The sequence below is a fragment of the Homalodisca vitripennis genome, chromosome 4 (assembly GCF_021130785.1).
Source record: "Homalodisca vitripennis isolate AUS2020 chromosome 4, UT_GWSS_2.1, whole genome shotgun sequence".
NCBI lineage: Eukaryota > Metazoa > Arthropoda > Insecta > Hemiptera > Cicadellidae > Homalodisca > Homalodisca vitripennis.
The window spans coordinates 131,555,684-131,574,745 of NC_060210.1; positions in this window are offsets into that span (position 1 = coordinate 131,555,684).

A 19,062-nucleotide genomic window follows, 5' to 3' on the forward strand; every position below is an offset into this window, starting at 1 on the left:
GTAACCCAAAGTTGTTTAACTCCATAAGAGACATTTGTTAAAATATGACTCACAACATGTCGTAATTGGTGTGTCAACAACTTCGCTGAAGTTGCGTGTAACATTTCAAACTCATATATTTAATTTTCGAGAAGGCCTGCCGCCAGATGGAGGGACATTACAAATAAAAAAAATAAGTTAGCACGATTATGACGTATCATAGAACTCATTGTTGTAGAAATGAAGTTCTATGCTGAATTTAAAGTCTACAATTGAAATCTTCCTTTACATGTCTTGCCAAAAGTTCCATTAAGGTTTTTCTCATTAAACTGAGCTTTATATAATTTTTAAATAATAAACGTCTACTTACCAAGTGACTATAAACCAATACAGTTGTGCGTTAGGATAGATAATGTAACACATGTTGTTATGTTACAGGTTTTAATCTCTCTTGGGAGTTATTGAGTTTGTTTACAGATTTATTTATTCTGATACATTTGCGTTGCCATCATGGTTAATCATTAGACCAATGTAACAATACTCGCTAACGCTCAACATTGAACCCAGTGTTACTCTTATAGAAATAAATCATCATGCATAGTTTAAAGTCCGTATGACAGTTCATTTTCGAGATATCATCTGGACAGAAATATAGATAGACAGATAGATATAAATTAAATTATTTTAGCCCAATGAATGATACTAACATGTTCGCAACAGCTCAGCTAATAATCTTTCCGCGTCATTGAGTTTTCATCAGACATAATAATCTATTAGTGTTTTATCAGAAACATAAGCAGGCGGGTGTATCAGACAATGAATCCCAGCACATCCAAGTCTTGAGGAGAAAACCAAACCTATAGTTCCTGTTTTTACACTACTTGACCAGCCATTACAGTCCAAATCATATTTCATGGGCTCCTTGTGCAGCGGGAATTTGAACTCATATGCCCACCCTTTTATATTCTCTTAACGCCTAACTTTACAGCATAATGAATGCTACACACAGCAGTGATTACACGCTATAAGGAGGATGTATCTAAATTGATGCATATTCTGTAAAAGGTTAAGCACCATTTGCTCGTCAACTTCATGTTTTCATGGCTGCTGTGCAGTAGTTATCGAAAAGTATAGTGAATGAATGAATAAACACACTATAGAAGGCGATGAAAAGGTCACTCCTGGACCTGTGTGGACTTATGTACATCAAGACCTCTCAACTTCCCTCTCACCGAACCAAGATCCATTTCACCTCTCATCTCATGCACTATTTCAATTTTAGGCCTTTTTAATATACCATACATAGAGGCACTCGCGAAAACAGTTCAGTTAAAAAAATAGAAGATGAAAATTTAAATAAACCTTTATCTCTCTCTTATCAACTATATAGAAGCCTAATATTTCTGTTAGCTATTTTGTGTAAAATAAATCATGCCCATGCCAAATACTTGCGGTAAACAGAAAGATCTCCACTCTACCTTCCTTGGGAAAAAAGGAAGTGGTTTTTGCCACATAAGACGTATTGGTCATGGAATATTTCTTCTGTCTTAGAACATAAACCCTTTTATCTAATTGGAGTATTTGTAGTAAGGTTAGAAAGTCCTTCAATGTTTTTGGTTACGCAAAGGTGGTTAATTCAAGTTATATACGTATAGCTTGTGGTGGAGGACTGACCAATACTGGGGAAAAATAATGCTGCTTACAGATCATGGAACTTCCAGTAGTAGTAAGTGAGATATATATATATATATATATATATATATATATATATATATATATATATATATATATATATATAAGGTTTAGCCTTCAAGTGTAATTTAGCTTTACACATACCGACGTTACTGTTCCATCTGTTTGATGGTCATGTGGCGTGGCTATCACAAACCAAACTGAGATACAGAAGCGATGTTTAAGCGCTTTTGATGTACATTGCTTTACAATGGTTTTATTAAATACTTTGTTAATGTCTTTATTTTATATCCTTCTCTGGTTGTCTATAATCTCTGATGTTTTAATTATTTTTAGATGTACGATTGCAGAACATAGGCTGTATTTAATTTAGCAGCGAGACACAGATAAAGCTAATCATCCAATGCAATGTTCTAGGCTGAGTGTTAGCGAAGCCTATCACTCAAGGGGCCGGAATAATGATCTGTATATCTGTCAGTCTATCCAAACTATATTTCAAGAACGAAATATAGGCTTGGAATCTTGTGTGAAGCTTCCTTACTATATAGACCATATCTGTTTAAATGATGGTGCATCTCACTCCGTGGGATTTGGCTCAGCGATCATTTTAAAACTGGTCTTAATGGTAATCATGAAGCAATGAGAAAACTGCAGAATAAATATATGTGTAACATGTGAGTACAATTATATGACATTTTAACACATAATAATCTGCATTCCTCTTGTCAATCTGCAAACGGATTCCTCCGCTCCTCAGGGGGATAGGACGTTGGATACGTGATCTTCAGATATTCCAATTGTAGACGTGATATACAATTACAGAGATGTAACCAGGTCAATCACATGTCTTTTTCCGAATACTAGCAACAGTTTATTGCATTCTATATCTCAAATTGTGATTTTTCGGATTACACACTGTTCTGTTATACAATAAATCACTTAACGTTGGCAAATATTTGGCAAAATCTTGTTTCCATAAACATCCTCCAATCATCAAAAACAAACTTTTGATGATTGTAAGATTTTGAATTTTGGGTTATTGCATTTTGGCGATTTCTTCAGATTTCAACCATGAATTGAATGATTTTTCATTCAAAACTATCTATACATTTTTAAAGACGTCTTGTGAAAAGAAACATTTTAAAGCAAATTTAAACATAACTTTATGAAATAAGGTGTTAACGTTTTATGAACATAGTGGAGGATAAACACACAGAAACATGATAATCATTGTCGTTTTTAAAAACAATAACATTTTCAGAACCATTGATCAATCACTCGTTATGTCAGTGATCCATCAAGTCGTAAATAATGGAACACTTTTCAAGAGATTGTTGTCAATAAATAACGAACTGTATCTAAAAGCTCTTTTTCATGACGTTAATGCATGAAAAAATGGCTCCGTCGTTATTTATATGTGGAAACATCTGGTGTTTTATCACTCTTTCGTACACTATTTTCTTTTTTTCCTTTTCGCCCTTTGTTTGCTCAATTTATCACAATAATATAAAAATGGTAGGTATTACATTATATGCAGTAATAATATCTGCTTCATTATTGTTTTTATCCTTTATCCTCTTAAATTTTTAAATCATTTGCTAATGTAGCTTAAATTTATACTAGCCCACATGTGTACAAAGTGATGCTTTTGGACCATCGACCTGTATTTAAAAAAGAATAAATGAATAGAAATACGTATATTCAATAAATATACCTACACATAACTCTACTTTACATAGTAAACTAAAAGTCTTTAAACAATGAACATATCTTCATAATTTCTGTTTGGTTGGAGAATCCAGCCGAGTGAGAAGACGCTGCCGTCTTACATCGTGGGAAACACCATTTGTTGATATGTTTTAACTCCGATTTCTCCTTTCGTATTTTAAAATGCTGACGTTTAGATGATATCACCAGTACTCTATGCCAATTAAAAATAGGGTAATATACGTCAATAAATGGACATTGTATTTATTGTTCATTAATTTAAGCAACTATGGGGAAACTACGATAGTATACTTTATATAAATGGTTTTCCAAACAAAGGAGATCGTTAGCCGTACTGTTTATTTTTGTTAGGAATTCTAATGGCAAGATGGATAAAGAGTAAAAACACACTAGATTATTACGTTAGTTTTTCAAATCTTGTTTATTAGTATAAATATTCAGACAACGATAGCAGTCAGACAACGAGATAAAGAGAGTGAAGTCACAGTTTTCAGCATCTTTATCTCTTTAAATGAAGCTGATATACTAATAATAAGTCTATTAGTGACCTCAAATAACCAAACTAAACTATGACCTATGAAATTAAAAATTACCTCAAATAAACATATTCAATCCAAAATTCCATTTGCATTTTGAATTCTAGCTATACGGAGTGATATTAGTTAGTTGTATTAAGAATATAAGGATCTAATGAGAGAAATCACCAATTTACGGAAAATAATATCACACATATAATAGGGTCAATCTAAAATAGGTTGCGAAGCCTGAAAATAGTTGAACCATTACAATAAAGAATTCTAAAATGATAAAAAGCATAATTTGTGTCTATTTGTCTGTCTGTATTGTTTACTTTCAGTGTTTTCTAAATAACCGTCAAAGGTATAAATTGAAAACTGTGCACGTATGATATATTTAAACTTATCTATCATAAAAATAACATTTTTCTTGATAAAATCTAAAATTGCCAGTTAAGAAGTTTAATAGACCTACAACCAACTTATATAACAATGTACAAGATCAATAAAGAATTTTAACTTCACTTCGAATTAAACATTACCAACTAATTATTGTCTAAACAGTTAACTGTTAAAAAGCATTAGTAGTTATGATGTTTTTATAGACCTCTTAATCAATTATATTTCAAAGTTATTCCAAATAAAATGTTTGTACATATAAGACACAGTCGACAATCATCTGTTTCTGCACCAACTATTTCAGCAGACAGCTAAAAGTATTTTATTTCAAGTCAAAACATTTTAGGTTAAAGTTTTTTCGCTATATTTAGATTCATACAAATTCAAAAACAATTTATTGTAATATTTTACAAACAGTAACATCTTTAACTTTAGTATATTGTACCTTGTAACGAAGGTAACTAGAAATTAAAAAATAAAATTATGGCTTGTTTTATTTTGTACTTTTCCTACTAGAAGTGCTCTCTGCACCGTGGTTGTTAAAATGGATATTTTGGATTATTCTTCAGTCACTTTCTTAAAATTAGTTTATTTTTCTTACAACTGGATTAAGAAAATATATCTTAAATTTATTATGTTTTTAAAGACTTTAATTCATTACGGTTAACGGTTGGCATACAATTCAGAATCTTTTGTACTGTAGTACGAGACATGTTGCAAGACTGGCCGTTGAAGAGTGTATTTGCCACAACACAGACTTGTACTGATATGTCTCGTATTATAACTGTGGATAACTTAGCTTTACTTTTACATTCAACTGAGCTGAGAGTGAACTATTTTCGGTCCGTTATATGGCAGAAGGGATGGTTGCCAACGCACATTAGACAGACGCACAGTCCGCGTCTGTTTGTACTCACTTGTGGATAACTTAGCTTTACTTTTACATGCAGTTGAGCTGAGAGTGAACTATTTTCTGTCCGTTATATGGCAGAAGGGATGGTTGCCAAACACACATTCAGAATCAGAATCAGAATTTTATTGCCGTTACAAATGTGGTATGCATGGCATCGTCATCACATACAAAACAAATTGTATTATAAAAGTAAAATATTCATAACTAGGCTATGTTAGCTTCAATATGATCTATAACTTCATCTAAACTGTATGCTGCTAGATTTACTAAGATATTTTTTAAGCATTTCTTAAACCTAATAAAATCTAGACATTTAATATGATTTGGTAACATGTTATAAATTTTAATACCTATCTCTCTACAAAACTATTTTTGGTACACTGGTAGGTACAGTAGTTTACTCTAAGATTAGAACAATTTGTAGTAAAGTAATTATGTATAGAGCTATTTACTGTTATTGTCTGCAAGTTATTTTTAACATACAGTAATACATCCAGAACAAATATAGAAGGCACAGTCAACACCTCTAATTGTCTAAACAAAGGTTTGCAATGGGTTCTATTGTTTACATTACACATTATCCTAATAGCTCTCTTCTGCAATATCAAAAGTCTTTTGGTGTTAGGATCATTGCCCCATACAATAACTCCATAGGACAAATGACTCTGGATGTGTGCATAGTATACTGCAGTTAATGTTTCAATATTTACAATTAATCTCAATCTTAACAACACAAAAATGCCTTTTGCTAATTTTTTACATAACACTTCTATATGCCTGTTACATTTCAGATTCTCTTGGAGGTGAACACCTAGAAACTTTACATTATCATGGTTTTTGGTTTATGTTGTAAATTAAAATTAATCTCCTGAGTTTTCTCATGGTTTACACAGAGGACGTTCGCCGCAACACCAATCATTCACAATTGAGTTAGCGACTAGTAGAGAATCATTTACTACATTAAGATTTTTACAATTCAGTAAGATTGCTAGGTCGTCTGCAAAACATGTATGATCTTGTCACATTGTTATTTATGGAGGCTGGCAGGTCATTTACATAAATTATAAATAATACAGGTCCCAAACTGGATCCTTGTGGAACCCCTGCTGTAACTGCATTGTATTTGAGAAGAGCTTCCATTAAAAGCAAACCATTTGATATCTCTCTTTGAGATATGATTTAAAAAATTGTAAAGACAGATCATCAAAACCATAATACTTAAGTTTATCTAACAAAAATTTCATGATTTACCGTGTCGAAGGCTTTAGACATGTCGAAGAAACTTGCATATGACCACTTTTTTATCATCTACACCATGAATACAGTTTCTTCATAAATTTTACAATAGCATTTAGTGTTCCTCTCTTAGGCCTAAAACCAAACTGACTATCTGATAACAATAGGTTACTTTCAAAATACTGAATTACTTGCCTATTATTATTATTACCTCAAACACTTTTGAAACAATTGGAATTATCGAGACAGGTCTAAAACTCTTATGTTCTTTCCGTGTACCTTTTTTTATACAGTGGTATAACCTTTGCCAGCTTAAGGCACCTTGGAAAATGTACCATTATTAATACAAAGATTCAAGAGATAGGCTAGAGCTTCGGCAATAAAAGGTGCAGCAAGTTTCAACAGCTCAGAATTAAAACCATACACATCCAGACATGAACTTATTACTTAACAAATTAATAGCATCATACATCTGTTCAACCTTTACTTCAGTAATACTAAATTCACAGTTAGACACATTACAAACTTAACTTACTTAAATAGTATGACATAGACTGACTAGAAAAAGGCACATTAGCAATGAGATTCTTTTACACTATTCACAAAAAAGTTATTGAAATCACAAGCTGTTAGACTACTTCCAACTTCTGTACTTTTAGACCTATCACTATTACTTATATTTTCATTAATAATAGACTACATAATTTTAGGTTTATTTTTAGCAGATGACACCCTCTCACAATTAAAACGTAGCTTACAACTTCTTAACATCGCTTTTATATTTCTTCTTTAATTTCATATAACATTCTTTAAAGTAGGTTATGCCTGTAGACTTATACTGAGCATACATATATAAACAACTTTCCTTAAGTTCTTTGAGGTCTGTATTATACCAAGAGGGAAGTTTACAATAATCCCTAACAGCTGGTACATACTTAATAGGAAAAAGCAATATTCACAATGTTCATAAATTTATTTAAAAAATAGTCAAATTTAATCATCTATGCTATTTAACTCATACAGAAGCAACCAGTTAATTTTACTAATTAGGGTGACAAAATACAATGAATTGATATAATCAATTGTTCTGACAATTTTAAAATCTTTTTGCTTAGAACTATTTACATTGGTTAGCCTACTATTTACATGACTGGTAACGTTATCTTTCCTTGGTAACAATTTGCATTTTAGAACAATCGCATGATGGTCTGACATAGCCATAGGCTGCACTGCAGCATTCTCAACTCTGTCAAATGTACAGTAGTGGCAATGTTGTCAATACATGATCCGCCATCCACAAAATTTCGTACTAGGCCTAGTTACATCAAAAATGGTTGTCCAAAGGTTAAAACCTAAAAGTAAATCTAAAAACTTAGCTTTCCTTAGAGTCATTGACTAAAATATCAATATTAAAATCGCCACACAGCATAATTGATGCCTTATTCTTATTACTATTCATAAAATTACTCAACAATTCATACATGTGCTCAATAAAATTTGTCAAAGTTCTGACCGTCAGGAACTCTATATATTTCGATACAAACTAGGTTAATCTCCTTTATAAATACAGCAGCTACTTCACAGATATATTGACTAGACAGTTCTGTTAAAAAAGTCATCTCCTCGCCCAGCCATCTGGATCTTAAAAATATTGCAGTGCCCCTCTTTGGCCCGAAGATCTACAAAATGCGCTGATCAATTTAAAATCTGGTAGACCCACCTCCATCAGTTCATCACTGCTCAACCAATGTTCACAAACACACAACATGTCTGTATTAAATTTCATTGCCAACAAATTAGCTTCATCTCTCTTTCCAAGAAAACCCTGCACATTCCAATGTACAATATTTACATTAGACAGACGCACAGTCCGCGTCTGTTTGTGCTCACTGTGGATAACTTAGCTTTACTTTTACATGCAGCTGAGCTGAGAGTGAACTATTTTCGGTCCGTTATATGGCAGAAGGGATGGTTGCCAACGCACATTAGACAGACGCACAGTCCGCGTCTGTTTGTGCTCACTGTGATGTCTCAGTATTATAACTGTGGATAACTTAGCTTTACTTTTACATGCAGCTGAGCTGAGAGTGAACTATTTTCGGTCCGTTATATGGCAGAAGGGATGGTTGCCAACGCACATTAGACAGACGCACATTCCGCGTCTGTTTGTGCTCACTGTGATGTCTCAGTATTACTGCAGTCGGTCTGCTACTCATCTTTCTTTGAACTTTGTTTATCTTTCTTATAGATTAAAATTTCAAAGAATAGTGGGTCTATGTGTCTTGATCAATTACTTATTTCTCATGGGTTCTATTTTCAGTTTTTTGGATTAAATCACTAAATTATATTACACATTCCTGAGTTCTAGAATCTGCTTATAAAACATTTCAGCGGTTTTTATTCAACTAATGTATGTCATTGACTTGCACAAATCGGAGTTACTTTTCATCTGAAAGGGAAGCATAAAATGTATCACGTACGAGTGATACATTTTAAGAAACTAGAATACACTCATATTCATTGCAATGTAGAAATATATTTTCAACTAAGGGAAGCACTCTAGATATATGGTGGATTGAAAAGCAGAACTTCGGGCACTTGAGACTTCCTCCTTTTGCGTTTTTGCAAGAACATACATTTCTTTTATGTTCACTAGAATCTTGTTAGAGAGCGCACAGTGAATACAGATATGTAGTACACAGGGCGTATCGCATGAATCAGAACTTTTTGTGGTTTCAGGAAATTCAACACACATCGAAAATGTGAGGTAGATATAAATCTTACTACCAACATAGTAAAAAATTGTGTTACAAATAACACAATTTTTTTAATGTATAGGTTGTCAAAACAACCTATACATTAAACTCCACTGCTTGTCGTAGTATTTATTTTAGAAAATTATATTATAATAAATTACTTATTGAGGCAATGTTAACCCATAAAGATAATAACGGAGTTGAACACTTTACCACAGTGTGACGTATGTCAAGATTAAATTCAATTGTTACTCATTTGTATTATTTTCATAAGTCTTCCTGTTCTTAATTTTGTAATGTATTTCTTTAATACAGTTTTTGAAACGTTCTGTGAAGTGGCTCAGGATCCTCGATTACAGCGAAATAAAGGCATTTGTTGGTATTATTTTTATTATTATTGTTCTTGTTATTATATCTGTTACTACATATACTTTATCGCCTCCATTCATAAATATATTTAATTACTACCAATTACCTCGTAGTTTTACACGTAATTAAATAAAAAGTAAGTCATGGCGCAAAATTTATAAACACACCTTTAAATAAGTAATGACCACAGGAATATATGGTAATCGCTTATTCCATATCAGAGTAATTTAACTTTAAATGTAAAATTAATCTGCAATATTTATACTTCATAATATTTGGATGAATATCTCAAAACAGTTTTAATAACACTGGAACTATTTTAGGCCATACTAGAGGAAGTCCGAAGTGATTAGATGAGCTTTAGCGAAGTCCATCACTCGTGGGGTTGAAAACTTTTTTTCAAATTTTTCTCTGTCTGTATGACTGTCTGCCTATCTGTCTGACTGTCCGCACGATATATAAAAACCGAACTGACCTATAGACTTGAGTTGTGAATGAGACTTCATTAGTATATAAAGAACATTGGGTAAGATGATGGAGCAGGTTATTGTATGAGATTTGGCTGAGCGTTAGCGAATATTTTTACATTTTACACCCAAATCTAATGGATAACCATGATTGCAACGATAAAATAGCCGAGTAAATAAATTTATAAACAAATTCAATACACCTATAAGAAATTCAAACATGTGACATACAGTATTAATAAATGTAGCCTAAATATCCAAACATATACAACACCCTATTATAGTCAAGTTCAAATCACTTATCTCATGGACATTTCCATGTATCAAGGATAGTCATTACGGGTGTGCGTAAAACAACGAAATGCGAAATGTAATCTAGAAAAGTGTTCATATTATTAGTGTAATATTAAACCTAAAGGACTAATTGAAGACTAGGTAACACATTGAAGTGTCAGTACTGTGGATATGTTTTCCTGGTATGGGTGAAAAAAGTTCAAAGAGTGAAAAAAGGTTTTTTGCAAGGACGTCCTTAAACTTATCAATATATTGGCTGGTCAATATATTAAAGACTTTAGGTCTTACCTATTCTAATGATTTTTTGGAACATGTCATTATTATTATTGGGTGCAATCAAACTGATTTTATATAACAAACTGTTAACTGCTTTTGTAGGTAGAAAAATCTAGAATTTGTTTTGAAGTGTAAACCAATACAGAGTAGATAAACATAGAGGGAAGTGTTAGGATACGTTCTCGGAGAAATAAATGTCCTCAGCTCTCTCGTGGCTTCCCAGGCCAAATCCTAGATGAATAGCCCTCTTTAGCAATTGGAAAACTCTCTGTACAAAAAAAGTGAAGCTGTTCCCCATGACATTATGCACAGAGGAAAAGTAGCCATGGTATATCAATTGTTTTATTGCACTAAAATTCAGGAGATTTGAAATACACCTCCAGGAAAAGAGTACGGAGTTGAGCTTAGAGCAAAGGTCTTCAACATGGTGACGCCAAGAAAAACCAGCATACAATTGAACACAAAAAACAGACTTAATGAACTTCAGTGATGTCCACCTCGCCCAGAGCAACATCAGGCTTAGAAACTGCCTAAGGTCGAAAGTGAAGAATGGAGGTTTTGTCCATATTGAGGAATAAATTGTTACTAATGGACCAAGAATTTACTTTGTTTATCGTAGAGGTTAACTGAAAGAATGCTTAACCAATATAGTACAAAATGCCATATGCGTGATTGTGATTGTTAAGACGAGAAAAACATATTCATAAAATTGAGCAACAGCATCGTAGTGGATTTAGGCCGAACAAATTCAAATAGAGTGTCACTCAAAATGGAATTCCTGAGTAAGAAGTTAGTTAGTCCTAACATGAATAAGGCCCTCAGGGGCGGTCTAACTTTCGAGGGCCGTACGGGTAGTGGCGACCCCGAGGTACCCTAGCTAATGCTCCAGATCCCTTTCTCTTCTTGTTCTGGAGGCCTATGGCTGGCACACTTTTCTATGTGTCAGCCTATCTCTCTTCTTCACTCTCTTCTATTTGAGGTAAACTTCCTCAACCCTTCGATTTAGTTTTTCCTTTCATTTCTCCCACTAGGGGCCAAGCCACGGTGGAACAGCATAGGCCAGGGCTGAATGGCTGGTGGCAAACCAGTCTTTACTATGCGGACTCTGGACACCGGCGACCCTCCAGTTTAAAAGCCAGCTTACCCAGGCATGCGGGGCTCTGTCTGGGTCGACCTTCCATTCCCTAGCTACTCGTGGGAACATCATGGAAAAAAAAAAAAAAAACAAAACCAAAACCACCAACCCATGAAACAGTTCCTGAAGCTGTTTCTAACCTACCTCTTCCTGCTGAGGTAGCTCCTGAAGCTACCTCGCACACACCATCACCTGGTAAAACAACTCAAGAGGTTGTTATGCCAACATCCCTAACCTTCTCCTCAACAAAGTGCCTTAGGAACACAGGAGGTTCCATTGCACACTGAAGCTCCCATACATGGCGAGGCTTTATTTGAGGAAGGTAGTACAAGCGCTGAGGAAGCAAAAGCCCTTCAAGATGTAGAAGATCAGCTCCCTCAACAGCCCAAGCACTCCCATGTCTACAGGTACGCTGGATGATGCCACAGAGCAACTCGGCAACCTCAGAATGAAGAGGCCTAATCTCACCACTGCTCAAAGGAGAGAAGCACTAAAGGCTAAACTTCTTGAAAAGGGTGAAGCTTTTGACCCTTCCAAGTGGAGGAGGGGGAAAAAGAAGAAAAAGAACCCAGAACGTCAGGAGGTCTCAACTCCGGGCCCAACTGCGGGTACCAAGGCGGGGAGGGTCGGCCAAACGCCCATAGGCACCTCGGTCACCCCACCCTCCGCTGAGGGGCCCGCAAAGAAGGCTAGGAGGGAAACCCAAAAGCCCGAAGCCCACGATCCCGAGGCCTCTGGTAGCACACCCAAGGCTACCTACAGAGAGGTCGCGGCGATCAAAATAGCCATAGCCCTCGAAGGCTACCCAGAGGCGAAGCTTAGTGCAGAGCAAGGAGAAGCCATCGAGGACGCAATTTATGGAAGAAATCCAACCCCTGGAGGATGGTTCCGTTCCATCGTTTGCGGGCACCTACCTAGAGAAAGGTGTGTTTTAATTGCTTCCTGCATCAACGAGCACACCAAACGTTGGCTGGAAGAAGTTATTCAAAGAATAAAAACCTCTGGGAGATGACATCTCTCTGAGAGTGGGTCTGCGTAAGGACATCTTGAGGTCCACTAGGTGTTTTTCGGAGCTCACCCGAAGCTTCTGAAGAAGACACCTGAAAAGGTACTTGAAATGTTCAAAAAGCAGAATCCCAACCTAAATGTAAATGAGTGGAAAAATCCTTCCATCCAAGCCAGATCCGAAAGGTTTACGGATTCGTCTGTTTCCTGGACGAGGTCTGCTACAAGGCTGTGAAGGCTTCCAACTGTAGAGCCAACCTAGGACTCTGGCAGGTCTCAATTGTCTCCTCGACAGTCAAGGACAATGCCACGAGTTCTACAAATCAACCTCCAGCACAGTAGGGCTGCTTCGGCAGCCTTCTGCCAGTTCTTCCTCCAGGAGGGATTCGATCTGGCATTGATTCAAGAACCATGGCTTTCACCAAGGGAGAGTGGCGGGCCTAAATGAAACCAAAGGTAAGTTAATTTACTGTACCTCTCTAAGGAATGTCAGGACCTGCATCCTGTTGAAGAGAGGCTTGGATTTTCTAACCCTCAACGAATTCTGCTCCAGAGATCTCACTGTGGGGCACACTGACCTGGAAGAATGGAGGCATAGTACAGAGCACAATATTGTAGATCCGTATACTTGCCATATGATGCCAGGGAACTCCCTCCATCAAGAGACCTAGAGCTCCTGGTGGAAGAAGCACAAGCTAGATGTCAACAACTTCTTCTAGGTTGTGACGCCAACGCCCATCACTCTGCTGGATGGGGCAGCACCAACACTAACCCCAGAGGTGAGCACTTTTACAATTTCTTCTAAGCAGGGACCTATTTATATGTAATAAAGGTAACCGCCCCACGTTCGCAACACGAACTAGACAAGAAGTTAATTGATATAACCAATCTGCACACAAGGTATACTTGGAATGGTTGATAAGTGGCACGTAAGCGAAGAGGCCTCATTATCGGATCACAGGTATATCCACTTCAACTTGCAAGATGAGGCTGCAGAGGTCCTCTATCGCAATCCCAGGAGGACTGACTGGTTGGGATATAAGTCTGACCTTCAGTCACAGTTGGGATCGGTAGGGCGGAAGGGTGCGATGCTTCACAGATATAGATCAGATAGCTTCTGACCTGCAGAATGCTATAATCAATAGCTTCCACGACAATTGTCCATTGCGACGGGGGAAGAGTCGAACCAATACTAAGTGGTGGACTGCTGCGGACCTCGCTCGCAAAAGGGCTAATGTTAGGAAGCTGTTACAATCAATGCAAAAGGAGCCGTATCTGGGAGTCCTATCATAGAGCTCTAACAGAATACAGCCTAGCAATTAAAAAGGCAAAACAAAGTTCCTGGAGGCAGTTTACACAGAAGGTAAATGAGTTAAGCGCGGCAGCTAGACTGCAACGTTTACTAGCCTCAGGTCCCAACCGGTCACTTGGGATCTTTAAGGTCCCAGGGAGGTCAACACACTTCCGGGTCTAGTGATAGTCTCAAACTTCTCCTTGTGACTCACTTCCCTGATTGTATCTTTGAGAATGACAACACTGGAAACGTCTGGTAACCATGAGGCAGGCTCACGGCCAAGAGCTTATCGTGGTAGCTGGGCCATTGCCAGAAGGATTGTCACTCTCTCTAAAGCCAAATGGGCAATTTCTAAATTTGCCCCTTTCAAATCTGCAGGAGGGGATGGAAATCTCTTTCCGGCCCTGCTTCAACAAGGGCCGGAGAATCTCCTTACCCTTCTATGTGAACTATTCAGGGCGAGCCCTAGCTTATGGGTACATACCACAAGTCTGGCGTCTCAACAGGGTGGTCTTCATCCCTAAAAAAGGGAGAGCGGACTATTCTTGTCCCTAAATCTTTTCGTCCCATCAGTTTTATCTTCGTTTTCTACTGAAAAACATTAGAAAAAAAGACTGGTGGAGAGGCACCTGAGAAAGGGAGTTCTCTCAGACACTCCCCTTCATCGCAACCAACATGCATACCAGCCAGGCAAATCCTGTGAATCAGCACTGCACCAACTAGTCAGTAGGATTGAGGATAGCCTGTCCGCCAAGGGAATTGGCATTGTGCACCTTCATAGACAATTGAAGGAGCTTTTGACAATGCTAAATTCACTGCAATGGTAAGTGGAGCACAGCGACGTGGCCTCGAGCCAGCTCTGTGCCGGTGCTTAGGGCCATGCTCTGCTCCAGACGGATCTCAATGAAGAATCGCTCGTGATCGCACCCACAAGGGGATGTCCTCAGGGAGGCATCCTGTCACCTCTACTGTGGAATCTAGTAGTAGATGGTCTACTTGAGGACCTTACTAACAAATGGAATCTATGTCCAAGGATATGCAGACGACATAGTCCTTATGGTACAGGGAAAATATACAAATGTTGTTGTTGATATCATGAATACCAATCTTCAACATGTATACAACTGGTGTCAGGGAGAGGGACTGAAAGTAAATCCCTCTAAGACAGTAGTTGTACCATTCACTAGGAAAAAGAAACTAGAGTCTCTTTCTAGCTGAAACTCGCATCCACACAGCTTGAGTGGTCAAAGACAGTCAAATATTTAGGACTGACTCTAGACCATAAGCTTACGTGGAATGATCATCTTAACAATATCCTGCACAAAGCAAAGTGGGCGCTCATGACGTCCAGGAGACTTGCAGGAATCTCATGGGGCGTAAAACCCCATATAGCACTATGGCTTTACAAAGCAGTTGTAAGGCCTCAAATCACTATATGGTTCATTAGTCTGGTGGACAAAGGTGAATCAGGTAACTGCCAAAGCCAAGCTTGAAAGCTTACAAAGGCTTGGTACAATCTTATGCAACCGGAGCATTCAGGAGCAGTCCCCTCAGGGACCCTCGAGGTGGCTTTAGGACTTCTACCTCTACGTAAGTCAGCTTATCGGCTGGTGGTTGCTGGCTTGTGGAGGAATGGTGCGTCTAACGCGAGCCATGGCGCCATCACTGAAGCTGTAAACCCAAGCGCTATTCTCGAAATGGTCCTCCGACATAATGAGAACGGAGTTCGTATTTAATAAGCCATTCTCTGTTGACTTCTACTCCAGAGATGAGTGTAAATCGCAAGATAACATTCCCAGCAATAAGAAAGAGCTTTGTCTGGTACACGGATGGCTCGCTTATTAAGGGTAGAACTGGATATGGAGTGTTTAGGTCAATCCCCTAGAACTGCCCTTTGCGGCAGTTTGGGTCGGAACTGCTCCATATTTCAAGCCGAAATCTATGGTATCCTAGCCTGTGCCAACCTAGGCCTCACTAGAGGGTACCAGGGAATGAACATCTGTATGTCAGACAGTCAGGCAGCTCTTAAAGCTCTTGACTCCAACAGCATCTCATCCATGCTTGTGTGGGAGTGCTTTAACACTCTCTGCAAGCTTGGATCACGCAACTTTGTGCGTCTTGGTTGGGTACCGGGCCACACAGGCATAGGTGGTAACGAATGCGCCGACAGGCTTGCCAAAAGCGGAGCAAGCATGCCATACACCGGTCCAGAACCGAGTTGTGGTATAAGCAAGTCCAAAGTATAAACAAATGGTCCAGGAAGACACACCGCTTGCGGTGGCAGAGTCACCAAGGACAAGCACTCGGCAAAAGACTGCTTGCTGATTCTAGCTCCGGCTTCACCAGATGGCTGATGGGGCTGGGCAGGGATCGGGTTAAGCAAGTGATTGCCTTGATCACTGGACACGGCCACTTCAGGAAACACCTAAACACTCTAGGTTTACGACATGAGGACTTGGAGTGCAGACTCTGCAATAAGTCTGAAGAGACTGCAAAACACATAATACTGGACTGTGAGAGACTGGGAGCAAGGAGAAGGGCTCTTTTCGGTGATAAACAACCAGGCGACGAACCAGATGCTAGTATCGGGGAAAAGCTTCTTAGCCTAATTAAGGGGCACAAAGATAGGCTTACCCCCTCTAACATCAAAGGGGGCACACAATAAGCTCAGGTTTTACGTGTGAGGATCTGTGAATACCCCAAAGCAAAAAAAAAAAAAAAAAAAAAAAAAAAAAAAAAAAAAAAAAAAAACATGAATAAGTCGTCCGAAGACTTTACTGATGGTTGGTAAATTAGATATGGTACGGTAATGTTGAGGCCAAGACCTACAGCCTTTCTTGAAAACTGGGACTACCTTAGATATCCGACGGAAAATTTGCCTGAAAAACTGAGTTACTGTAAAACTTTGTTAAAAAAGAGCTTAAGAGTGAAGCAACCCACCTAATTACTGAAGGAATCATCTCAAAAACGGCAGGTGATAAACTGGATTCTAAAATTAATTAGTTCTATACATTTCAAGAGAAGTTTTTGGTGGGATAAAAATACATTATGCGCAATTTTTTATTTTAGATGAGCTGTTAATGCAACTATTTATTCCACTTCTAGATCTTTCCAGTGGGGCACATGTGAAAAGGAAAGGTTTGTAAGAAAAGCTACGTAGTAAAACGTTTTCTAGCCATCAGTCCTGTCAACCAACGAGATCTATGATTTCTTATGCTCTTACGAAACTAAAGGAAAAGCTAGGCCACAACAAGATATCACTTTACAGATAAATAAAAAATATTCGACAATCATGTCATTAGGCAAAATAACTTATCCCAGTCAACTAAATCTAGAAGTTCCGAGAAAACATTAATACTGTTTTCTAAAAACAAATTGGAACGGGGCAGAATTACAACACTTACAGGGCGTAACTCGCTGACTCGGTTGTGATATGCTGGCGCTTCGTGGTCTAAAAAAACAGCAAGGAACGAATTATCAGACACATGGTGAGGATCGATGTTAGACGAAATATTATCGCCTTGGTGACTATATAGTGACTTGTTGAGTAGACTTTTATTATTTATACTCTTGTATGAAAACCGAAAACCAGTTAAATGAACAAAAATATGAATGTATCCAAGAAATATTTCATATATAAACTTTGAATTTTGCATGAAATTTTACAAGAATGAATTCTATGATGCGTAATTAGTTTGTGTCAACTTCTTTTTTGCATGTCTGTCTGTCTAAGTATCTGTCCGCAGAACATCTCGATAGTTAAATGAGCTTTAGGTGACAGAGTTAGATAAAATTGGGAAGTAGACAGAAAATAAAACATTTGAACCACGTTTAGAGCTCTATTTAGAACCACAATAAGTCCCCTGCACTGAAATACTTGAGCACAATGTAACTTGTTCTCGTTATAAACATATGGGAGACAAAAAATACCACAAACTAGTTAAAGAACATAAAAGGTATGGTCGCGTATTCCATTATTGTAAAAATATAACATTGCTTAATATTATTTGTCTTGCGAAGTGAAATAGTAAAAAGGAAATTTCAGTAAAAATGCATTCTTTATAAACTGTTATTATAGAACACTGTAAGTAAAAGATATTTTTATAATGTACCTAAATTACATTGAAAATTGCAAGAGCTACTTAACTTTACATTGTAACCAATTTTGGGAACTATCAATGTCACGTAAATACGCGAAGGTGGTTGCAAAGTGTGGTATTTAGATTTATTGGTAAAGTTAGAAGATGGATTTGTCAGCGGAGAATTTTCCTGTTTAGGAATGACGTCATAACTTTACGTTACTGAGCACTCCCTTGGGATTTTCGAGAATTTCTTTGTAAAATGACAAATCTTTACAAAATCTGTTATCAAACTGCTATACTAAATTCGAATATTTTATTCTAACAGCTCCAAAAAGTTTCAAAATGTTTTGGAAACAGTTAGGCAGCTCAAATAATAGCCTTAAATTATCTTTAACATAATTACTATTTGTATGATCGTGATTCACGAGATTGTTTTGTAAATGGAAACGTTTGTACATCAAATTTAAATCACGAAGTATATCATGTTGTGCTTATAAAGATAAATCTTTAATTATTGCTCCCTTACATGCCCAACTGTCTAATTAATGAAAAAAACTATTAATCCTTCCATTTTTTAGTGAAATTACATTTTGTATCAACAGTTGATTCAATAAAATTAATAAACACATATGAGAATCGAAACAATTCTATGTTCGTTATTTTAAGTAAGTTATAAAAATATTTGGTGTTGAACTGAGTTGTTACATTTAGAAGATCGATAATTCAAGGTGGTAAGTATATCCTAAGATACGGTATAACAGGAATATTATACAAACGCAATACATTTTTTAATACTTGTAACTAAAATAAATTTTAGTAAAAAGAGGGATAGTTCTTTTTTATTATTCAATCGACGGTAGCAAAATTTTGTCAGCATATGTTTGTATATTAATTAATTATAAGTTCTCTGACTTTTTATACA